Here is a 10,473-nt window from a genome sequence, read left to right on the forward strand (position 1 = left end):
CCTCAGCTCAAGTCTACACCAAGCAGCTGAAGATTGCTGGCCGTGCCCTACCTTGGAAGCAAATGGTGACTTACCTGGGGCTCGCCATTGACCACCGGGTCACGTGGATTCCTGCAGCCAAGGCTGCCACTAGCAAGGTGCACCGGGTGCAGGTAGCTGTCAGCAAGCTGCAGCAGCATGGTCGTGGCTGCTCCACAAAGTGGGCGCTGCGGCTGAACCAGGCCGCAGCAACGTCCGTGCTCTTGTATGCCCTTCCATTGGTCAACCTCACATCGGCCAAGAGAGCAGCTGGAGGGTCTGCACAGAGGTGCTATTAGGAGCATCCTGGGGCTCCCAAAGCATTCACCGGTCGCTGCAACACTGACAGAGGCTTGTGTATGGCCGGTCTCGCTGAGGATGCTCGAACGCGTCCTGGGGCACATTGGCCGCCTTCATCGTGCTCCGGATGGCGGAGGCTTGCTGGCTAGACTCCGCAGCCAGCCGTCCGTATACGGATGGGAGGTTTGTGCCTGCTGTACGAGCAGGTGATCACGACCCCCCTATGACAGTCGCGCTGCCTCCACCACACCATCGACCAGCGGATGTCCACCTCTCACTCAATGGAGCGACTAAACGACACACACCAGCTGCAGCACTGCAACAGGCTGCAGCCTGCAAACTCCACGAAGAGCTGGAAGGAAGTCTGCTGGTCTACACAGATGGATCAGTCCTGGCGAAGGAATCGGCCGCTGCAGCTTGCACCACCCCGGCTAGGACTGTCAACAGACAATGTCGGATCCCCTTCGCCGCGAGCTCCACCGTGGCAGAATTATCGGGGCTCCACCTAGACGCCGATGTCCTGGCTGAGGACCCTCCTGGGCAACCGGTGGCAGTGCTCTGCGACTCGAAGCCAGCGCTCCAGAGCCTCATCAACCACCGACGATCAGAGCTTATGGGGGCCTTGCTCAGCTCGAAGTTCTCTGCATTGGGTGCCGCGGGGGTCACCATCTCGTTTCACTGGCTGCCTTCCCATGCGGGAATAGCCGGTAATGAAGAAGCGGACACCCTCGCCAAAACCGCCCACCATCTTGAAGTGCCTCTCACACGAGCAGTAGCTTGCTGTGATTTTTGAGGCAGCGCCTGAAAAAACCTCAGTTTCCGGCGTCAAGCGGAACTTACTTAGTCCCAGCTTCCGTGTTTAACGGAAGCGACATCACTGCTGCGGAGAGGTGCGAGCGTGCAACAAGCGAAAATTCAGGAACCGGAAATCTCGGAAGTAGAAAAACCGGAAACGGAAACACCAGAAGCGGAACTGGTTTGAGCGACGAATCAGGGAACAGCGGCGCACATGAAAGGTTCGCGCTACTATAGTGCCTGGAATATAATAGTATATTCCAGGCAATATAGCGCTACTTAGCAAAAGCGGCGGTGGCGCGTGGATGGAGGGGCTTTAAGCCAGAAGAGGTGTAAACACGAAATACGGGTGGCGACGTCGTCCACTTTCCCGCAACGTCTCGCCGTGACGTCATCAATTTGGATAACGTAGGTACAGCACAACAATTTTTGGAAGGAAACAAAGAGACAGGAAAGAAAGCGTTCTTTTCTGCCTATTTGTTTCAAATGTCACAGTTTCGCCCTAAGGGCGAAGCAGACAGACAGACAAAGAACTTTATTTGTGGTCCTGAGGAACCGCTTTAGGGTACCTCCCTTTTCAGGGAGTTCCCGTAGCCGTCGCGGGCCGCACCCACGTCGGGGTCGGAAGATCGTGGTCCTCCGCCCTGTCGCAGGCCCTCTGGACAGCCCGTAGTTGCTCTGAGAGGTCGCCGCTCTTAAGGGCTGCCTCCCAGTCCGTTAGAGTGGTAAGCGATGAGCTGCGTAACGCAGGGCATTGCCAGAGCATATGAGATAAAGAGCAGTACGCCTCCCCACAGTCTGGACAGTGGGGATCTACATTAGGCGCGAAGTGACTGAATCGGCCCCTGGAGGGGAACGACCCCGTTTGGAGCATGCGAAAGGCCGATGATTGTGGTCTAGTGAGTTTAGGATGTGGTAGCGGAAAGGCCCGCCGAGCAAGTTGATAATGTGCCAAGATTTCATGGAAGGTGAGGAGCGAATCCCTGTACAGTCCTAAGTCGCCGCCCGTGAGTCTACCGGAACCACCGCGGTGTGTTATACCTCGCGCGCAGTCATGGGCTAACTCATTGGCGTTAACAACCTCAGAGTGCACATTGATTCCCATATGGGCCGGGAACCATTTTATGATATGAAAACCAGCAGCCCCCTCGGTGCCGAGGATGGCCGCCGCCTCCTTTGATATCGAGCCGGAGGCGAACGCTCGGGCTGCAGACCTAGAGTCTGTGAAGATATGGGTACGTAGAGGGTCCTTCAGTGCTATAGCTACAGCAACCTGCTCGGCTACTGTTGCAGAAACCTTCCGCACGGATGCTGAGTTAATGAGAGAGCCATTGGAATCAACCGAAACTGCGACATAGTGATCAGAACGCCCGTACTGGGCGGCGTCAACGAAACATGCAAGATTCGGAGTGGCCGCAGCCACTTTTAATAGGGAACGAGCCCGGGCTACCCGGCGCCCTACATTGTATTGAGGGTGGACGTTACGTGGCAGGGGATCTACCTTGAACGTATCTCTGACCATTGGTGATAGGGTCGCGTTGCGCTCCATGATTTCCTGGTGACCGCATCCAACGGATTCTAGGATACGTCTCCCCGCTCGCGATGATGAGAGTCGTATTATTTGGGCCACTCGTTGGGCCTCGATCACCTCTGACAGGGTGTTGTGCATGCCTAGTTGCATGAGACGCTCGGTGCTGGTAGTGAGTGGTAAACCCAGCACGCGCTTGATGCTTTTGCGCATGAGGGCGTCGATTTTGGCCTCTTCCCGTTTAGACCAGCGCAAAGCGGAAGCTACATAGTTAACGTGGCTCATAAGAAACGCGTGGTAGAGCCTGAGGAGATTGCTTTCACTTAAACCCCCCCGGCGGTTCGAGACCCTGAGGATAAGCCTAAGCATATTCTCCGTCTTGGTGGTGATGCGGGCTATAGTCTGTGAGTTGCCCCCGAGTGATTCCAGCAAGAGTCCGAGGACCCGGATGGTATCCACTCTGGGGATTTGTTCTCCGTTCCTCGTATAGACGGCTATGGGAGCTTGATCTAAGGGTGTGGAGCACCTAACCCCCCGTCTGGTGGGCCTATACAATAGAAGTTCGGACTTGGTTGGTGACAGACTCAGGCCCGTGTCTAGTAGGAAGTGTTCTGTGATGTCGAGCGCCTCTTGGAGCGCACTCTCAACTGCAGCGTCAGACCCTCCCATGCACCACACGGTAATATCATCCGCGTAGAGGGCGTGACCAGTTCCTGTTACTGTGGCCAGTCTTTCCGAGAGGCCCTTCATGGCGATGTTAAACAGTAGGGGAGAGATGACCGCCCCTTGCGGAGTGCCTCTCGCTCCCAATGTAAATTCCTTGGATTTGACCTGCCCTATTTTGACAGTGGCCTTGCGATCCCTGAGGAAGGAGCTAACATACGCATGGAATCGTGACCCCAGGCCCAGGTCCGAGATCGCGTCTAGCACGAACCGGTGCGAGATGTTATCAAAAGCCTTGGACAAGTCTAGAGCCAGGATGCCCCTAGTGTCTCTAGTGTCATCATCAAGGATTTGCCTCTTTATAAGCAGCATGACGTCCTGTGTGGAGAGTGCCGGCCGAAAGCCGACCATGTTGTGAGGGAATAACTCATTAGTTTCTATGTGCTTAGATATACGGTTATGAATGGCATGTTCGGCCACCTTGCCTACGCAGGACGTAAGTGAGATGGGCCGCATGTTCTCCGGCGCAAGAGGTTTGCCTGGCTTCGGGATGAGCACCACTGAGGCTGTCTTCCAGGAGTCGGGGACGAGGCCCGTTTCCCAGATTTTATTGACTTCCTCGGTGAGCAACGCTACTGAATGTCCGTCCAAGTTTCGGAGGAGCTTATTGGAGATTCCATCCGGGCCCGGTGCAGAGCGACCGTTGAGCGTTTGGAGCACCTCCCAGATTTCGGATTCTGTGAAGGAGGCGTCGAGCTCCCCCACTGCGCCCCCCCCCGGTAACGAGGATAATCCCCGTCACAGGAGGGGCCCAGCGGGAGATACTTTTCGGCCAACTCTTGCAGGAGGACGTGTTCAAATACGCCCGCCGCCTTTTGATTGTGAACTATGCGATCAATGGCTAGTCTTTGATTGCTTTTGCTTTGCGAATCGTCGAGTAAGTGCTTGAGGAGGTTCCATTTTCCCCCGGTTCTCATCTGCCCATCAACCGAGGAACACACTTCGTTCCATTGTTGTTTGGACAGTTCGATTGAATGAGCTTCGATTGCACGATTGAGCTCCGCAATTTTCTTGCGCAGTCGGCGATGGAGTCTGTGCGTTCTCCAGCGGGCCAGGATGGAGTTTTTGGCTTCTAGGAGGTGCGCAAGGCGCGCGTCCATCCGATCAACTTTTAGGTCGGTCATAACCACCTTGGTCGCAGCTTGTACGTCCTTCTGTAGTCTTGTGAACAGACTATCGAGATTATCGTAGTCGGTCTGGTCCGCTTCCCGCAATTTCCGGAAGGCATCCCAGTCCGTCACTTTAAGTTCCCTGGTAGGGGCTGCGCTAATTGTTAGGGTAATCTCCACAATGAAGTGGTCGCTACCCAGATTCTCTTGCAAATTTCGCCATCCTGCTCCGGGGGCGTTCTTGACGAACGCCAGGTCCGGAGTGGTATCTCGGACTACCGACGTGCCGATTCGCGTCGGATATTGAGGATCCGTAATCAATTCCAGTGAGCAGTCAGAAACTGCCTGGACTAGGAGATTGCCCTTAGTGGAGTTGCGGGGATATCCCCAGGAATCGTGGGGTGCATTGAAGTCACCCGCTATCACTATGGGGGCCCCCTTGGTAAGGGCCACCGCCTTTGTCATGATCGTGGCGAATGCCTGCCGTTGATCCGACGGCGAGCTGTATATGTTTAAAAGGAAAACACTGCTCTTAAGCCAATTGTTAGGGATAATTTCGACCATAATGATCTCCACCCTGGTTTTGCCAAGTGGTAATTTGTGTACTTGGAAGGAGCACTTCCGTGCGACCAAGGTTGCTAAGCCCCGCTTTCCCTCCTCGCGTATCGATACGACCCGGTATCCCGGCAAAGTAGGCGTGTCATCGAGAGTTTCTTGTAAAAGAATTACGTGCGGTTTGACCGCCTGTGCCGAAACGAATTGCTGCAGCGGAGCTTTGCGCCGTTGGAAACTAGCGCAGTTCCACTGCCACACAACCAGCTTATTTGAATTGACCGCCATGGTGATTGCCTTGGATTGGCCATTCCACCGTATTGTTGACGGGGGAGGCGCTTGCGGGTAAAGGTGCCCGACTGGGCTCTCTCGAAGGCTGCCTAGCCGTAGCTAACGCGGCCTGTCCGCTTTCCAGGGACGCCATCCTTTTAAGGAGGGCGGTCACGCTTTCAGTGAGCTGCTGGATTGCGCGCTGCATGCTTTCTAGGCCTTTGTTATTCGACTCGGTTTCCATAGAGTCAGCGTCCCCCTCTGGGGGCGTGGCCCTACGTTTACTCGAGCGCGCCTGTGGCTCCCCTGTTGGGGGCACCTGTTGCTTCTCGGCTTGCGAGGGGTAAGAATTACGGAGCGACTCAAAGTCGGCCCTCATCTGCTTCATTTCTGCTTTGAGTCTAGCGTTCTCTTGCATGAGTTGAGCGACTCTGGGATCTACTTTATGCTCCGGCAATGCTACCTGCGTTACCTTTGGAGCCGGCGTCGTCTGCTTCGGCTTGACACGATCGGCCCAGGTGGGCGTTTCCCGGATCCGCACCCGGGAGGTAGAGCGCCCTCGGGAACGAGAGCGCCCTCTGGAGAGGCTGCGTTGTCTACCAGTTGGCGTGACGGAGCGCTCCCTCCTGGGGGCTCCCGCCGCGCTGGAGTCACGTTGCCGGTTCTGCTTGGCCAGCTGTTGCTGCTGGGGCTTGTTCTTTGCGCGCTTGCGGCGCCGCCGGCGTCTTCGTACGACGTATGGGACTTGAAAGCGCTGCTTACACGTTTTGTCCGCCGTAAGATGCGCGCCCCCGCAGAGGGCGCACACCGGCGAACACTGGTGGTCATCGGGTGGGGAGGCTAGTCCGCAGCCTCGGCAATCCTTATTGGTGGGGTTGGGACAGACGTCCGCACGATGTCCCAAACCGCCACACGCGTAGCACACCTCGGTTTGGCGTTTGTACAGCGTGCAGCGCAGAAGGCTGACGCCGCACATGACATAGTTAGGCACTGTCATGCCGTCGAAGAGGACGACCACTGTTGTGGTGTTCTTGATGCGTTTGATTTCCAGAGCCTTCGGGTTGCGGTGGTTGACGATCATGCGCTGGAGTTGGGTCTCGCTGATGTCCGCGTCGATCCCTCGTATGATCCCTTTGCAGGTGTTGTCTGGGGCCGCGATGTATGCGGCCACCTTGTATAGTCCTTCGCTTATGCGGATTTGCTGGATCCCTGCATAAGCGGAGGCGTTCTTCTTCTCCGGGGTAGAGACGACGAGAACGTTTTGCGTGAAATTAGGGCAAACTATGTCGCCCTCGGTTTCTGTGGGGGCTAGTGCAGCCGCCATGGCCAAGGCTTGAGCCAGCCTGATTTGGCTTACTTTCTTGACGTTCAACCCGTCCCTTGGGCGGACAATAATTCTTATGTGCTCCCTCGGTAGTCTAGGGAGCCTCGACGAGGCTGCGAGGCGTTGCAGCACGCCTTGCGGGGCAGCCGTGCGGCAGCCGCCCTTCGAGCTCACGTAGGATTTATTGCTCGTTGAAACTTGTGTTTCTTTCCGAGTTTTCTTATTCTTGCCCAACGCTGTCGTCAAGCCTGGGCTGTTGGCTTCTTCGGAGGAGATGTCCTCTCCTACAACCATTTCTACTTCGGGCATAATGCCCCTCTTCGTCGGGTTAGGCCTAAGCCTACCCGCGCCTAGCTTCGAAGCGGCGTGATCGACACAAAAAGTTCCACAATTTCTGCACAAGGGCCACTCACCGAAGGAAGTCCTCAGAAGAAACCCTGACGAATGACGTGCATGTCAGCGATAGGTGACACCAAAAACAGACCGAAAACATTAACGAAAGCGGGAGCCGATCTTTCCACGTCCGCACTAGTCGGCGCCTTCTTCTTCTTCCCCAGGGCGAAGCAATGAATGCGATAGCAACACAGCAATGTCATACGAAGTAAGGTGAGCGGCTTTGGTAACAATATGAATTGTAGTAAACATGAGCTGATTAAGTAAGCAGGTGTGCTGCGGCGTAAGTAGACCGACATGAAGAGAGACTCGATGACCACGAGAAGGCGCGTGTGAAACGGTGGTGTTGATGAGAAGCGCTTCCCGTGGGCAGCGCGCGTGCGAAGGGACACACCTGTAGCGCTGCACTGCCGATCCGGGCAGCATTACATGTGTAGCGTGCGTTGTAAAATATGACCCGACTATTACTAACTGAATGAACAAGCGTGGTGTGAGCGCGCACAAACAAACATGAAGAGATCACACTGAATGACTGCAGACAACGACTGTCAAAACGCTGGCAGCAAGCATACGCCGCTGCGGGCGAAGGTACGTGCGGTCTATCGCTTCAACAGGAACTGAGCCGCGAATGCACGGCTCATAAAGGACAGAGCCGTGTGGAGATAAGAGACGGTGCGGCGAGCGACGAGCGCGGTTGTTGGCAGAGAAGTGCGCCCCCCCCCCCCCCCCTTGCTCCCTCCGGCGCTGGCTTCCTGCTTCCTTGCTTGCGCGTGGGGGATTGAGTGCATTCGCTCTCCGTGATAGCGTGCGTCCCAGCACGCTTGCGCTCGGGCATACGGCGCGCGGTGAAGATTTTATCTATACGGAACCTCACGGCGACGACGACGGCGACGGCGACGCCGACGGCAGAAATCCGGTTGAAGTGTCCATATAATTGCTATCGCAATAAAAACTGCGCGCAACTGTTCACCCGGATGCCAGAGTGGCAAACGGCAAGGGTCCCAGGCTACTTCCAGAGGGTGGCCTTACCAGGAGGGAACGCGCAACGTTGCTTCGACTGCGCACGCGCTGTGTCTGGACGGCGGCTTGGCTGCACGCCAAGGGACGGTCCAGCTCACCGGCCTGCGAACGTTGCGGTGACCCCGAGACCCTCGACTACTTTCCCAGCGCTGGCACAGGACCGCTCAAGGGTCATAACTGCCTACAGGCAACAGGGTCTACCTGCTGCGACGACCAACGACCTCCTGTTCCCGTCGCCTCCCCACCTCCGAGCTCTCGATCCATAGCCTCTTGGAGTTTGTGTAGTCGAACGGGATCACCGCCCATCGCTAAGCGGTCGCCCCCAGCAGGCCATCGCCTTCATCACCGGCCTCCTCCATGATCGGATGAGACTACTGCTGCTTCTCCTTCTCTTCCCTTCCTCACATCTTTATCTCCCACTTCCTCTTCCCCTGACGCTGCGCCGTGCTCCCTATTGGGCAGCAGAAATAGGCGTCATTTTCCTTAATAAACCACTACTATTACTGCGCAAGTCCTCTCCACAGCGCCTACGTCACTACTGCGAGATCTCCGGGATTTCGGCGACAGCGTTGGCGCAGCGCACGCAGCACGCAGCGCGCGTGTACAGGTTTCCGTCGGACTCCGCTCAAAATGCAGCGTGGACGAAGGCTGTGCGACGGGGAAAACTTCGCACCTACGAAGTACACTGTGGTAAGCACACGTTTTCGCTTGCTTCCCGGTAGGCATGCTTCTCGCTAGAACAGGGCCTACTTAATTGTATTACATGATGCTTAAAACCGTTACAACGTGCTCTGCGCCTCAAAAAGCAAAAACGGAACAAATGACTCTGAAGCGCTGTGTTTCCGTGTCATTTGTTCTGTGTTCGTGCCGTAAAGTGTGCAGTGCACTGCAAACCCCAGTTGCGCTTTTGTTTAACCAGAAATTGATTTATCGCCATGTACGAGGTCTGTTACAAAAGTATCCGACCTTTGGTCGAAGAAAAAAAAAACTGGCATAATTGGAGTGTTGAAAACCTAATCACCCTCATAGTAGTCTCCTTGGGACTCCACAAACTTCTCCCAGCGGTGCTGCCATTGTTGGAAGCATTCCTAGAAGGCCTCTTTCGGTATTGAGTTTAGCTCAGCTGTCGTTGCAGCCATAATGTCCTCTCTTGCCTGAAATCGCGCTCCTTTCAATGGCCTCTTGATTTTGGGAAACAGGCAGAAGTCGCAGGGGCCGTATCAGGAGAGTAAGGAGCCTGTTGAACTGCAGGAGTCTGGTTTTTCGCCAAAAAAGTCTGAATCAAGTGCGAGGAATGTGCAGGAGCATTGTCGTGATGGATGCGCCAATTTCCTGTTGACCACAACTCCGGTCTTTTGCGCCACACAGCATCACGTAGGCGACGGAGGACATCCCTGTAGTACTCTTTGGTGATTGTTTGACCCTGTGGTGCGTACTCGTGGTGTACCACACCGCGGGAGTCAAAGAAAGCAGTCAGCATCACTTTGACGTTGCTGCGCACTTGGCAGGCCTTCATTGGTCTTGGTGACGTGGAATGCTTCCACTGTGACGACTGGGATTTGGTTTCCCGGTTGTACCCGTACACCCAAGACTCGTCACCAGTGATTAGGGTGTTCATGAAGTCGGGGTCACTGTTTGTGGAATCCAGCATGTCCTATGAGACTACAACACGAAGTTGCTTTTGCTCTACCGTGAGCAGCTTCGGCACGAATTTCGCCGCAACTCTCTTCATGGCCAAAGCTTCGGTCATAATGGAATGTGCAGAAAAAGTGCTGATGCCCACCTCTTCCGCAATTTCTCGGATAGTCACACGACGGTCCCGCATCACCACAGCGTTCACTTCGGCAACTTATTAATTACAAATGCTCATACTTCAATTTACGATTGCAGCATCTGCACCCAAATGCACCTATCGAGGTGGGGGACGCCTTCGGGACCCGGCTCCAGCACCTGCCTCCCAGAGCCGCAGCGGATGCTCTTTAACAAGACCGTCTATGGTTGGACAAGAGGCGTCCAGAGACAACTCGGGAAGTCTATATTGGGCCCTCTTTCGAGATGTGAACCACAACGAGAGCCGAGCACCAGGCCAGGGAATATCTCTACCCATTAGAAAAAACAAAACAAAAAACAATAAAACGGTGGGTTTCTTGCGGCAACGGGATTTCAACTCATCCGCATGCGAGCCGGATGCTTTGCCGCTAGGCCACCGCAATATAGTTAACCTGCAGCGGGTATAAAGGCTGAAGGCCAAACTAAGGTACGCTTGCCGGCGCGCGAAAGCTTGTGCCCAAGCGCCTCGCGTTTGCCGCGCCTTGCGAGTAATGGCAGTTTGAACCTATATATAACACGTAAAGCTCCTGAAGGACAAGACGCGTGCCAGCGCGCGCCCACTTGGTTCACTATTTTCGCCTTGGTAGACATCGTTTCGTAATAAATGCGAA

The sequence above is a fragment of the Dermacentor silvarum genome, unplaced genomic scaffold (assembly GCF_013339745.2).
Source record: "Dermacentor silvarum isolate Dsil-2018 unplaced genomic scaffold, BIME_Dsil_1.4 Seq216, whole genome shotgun sequence".
NCBI lineage: Eukaryota > Metazoa > Arthropoda > Arachnida > Ixodida > Ixodidae > Dermacentor > Dermacentor silvarum.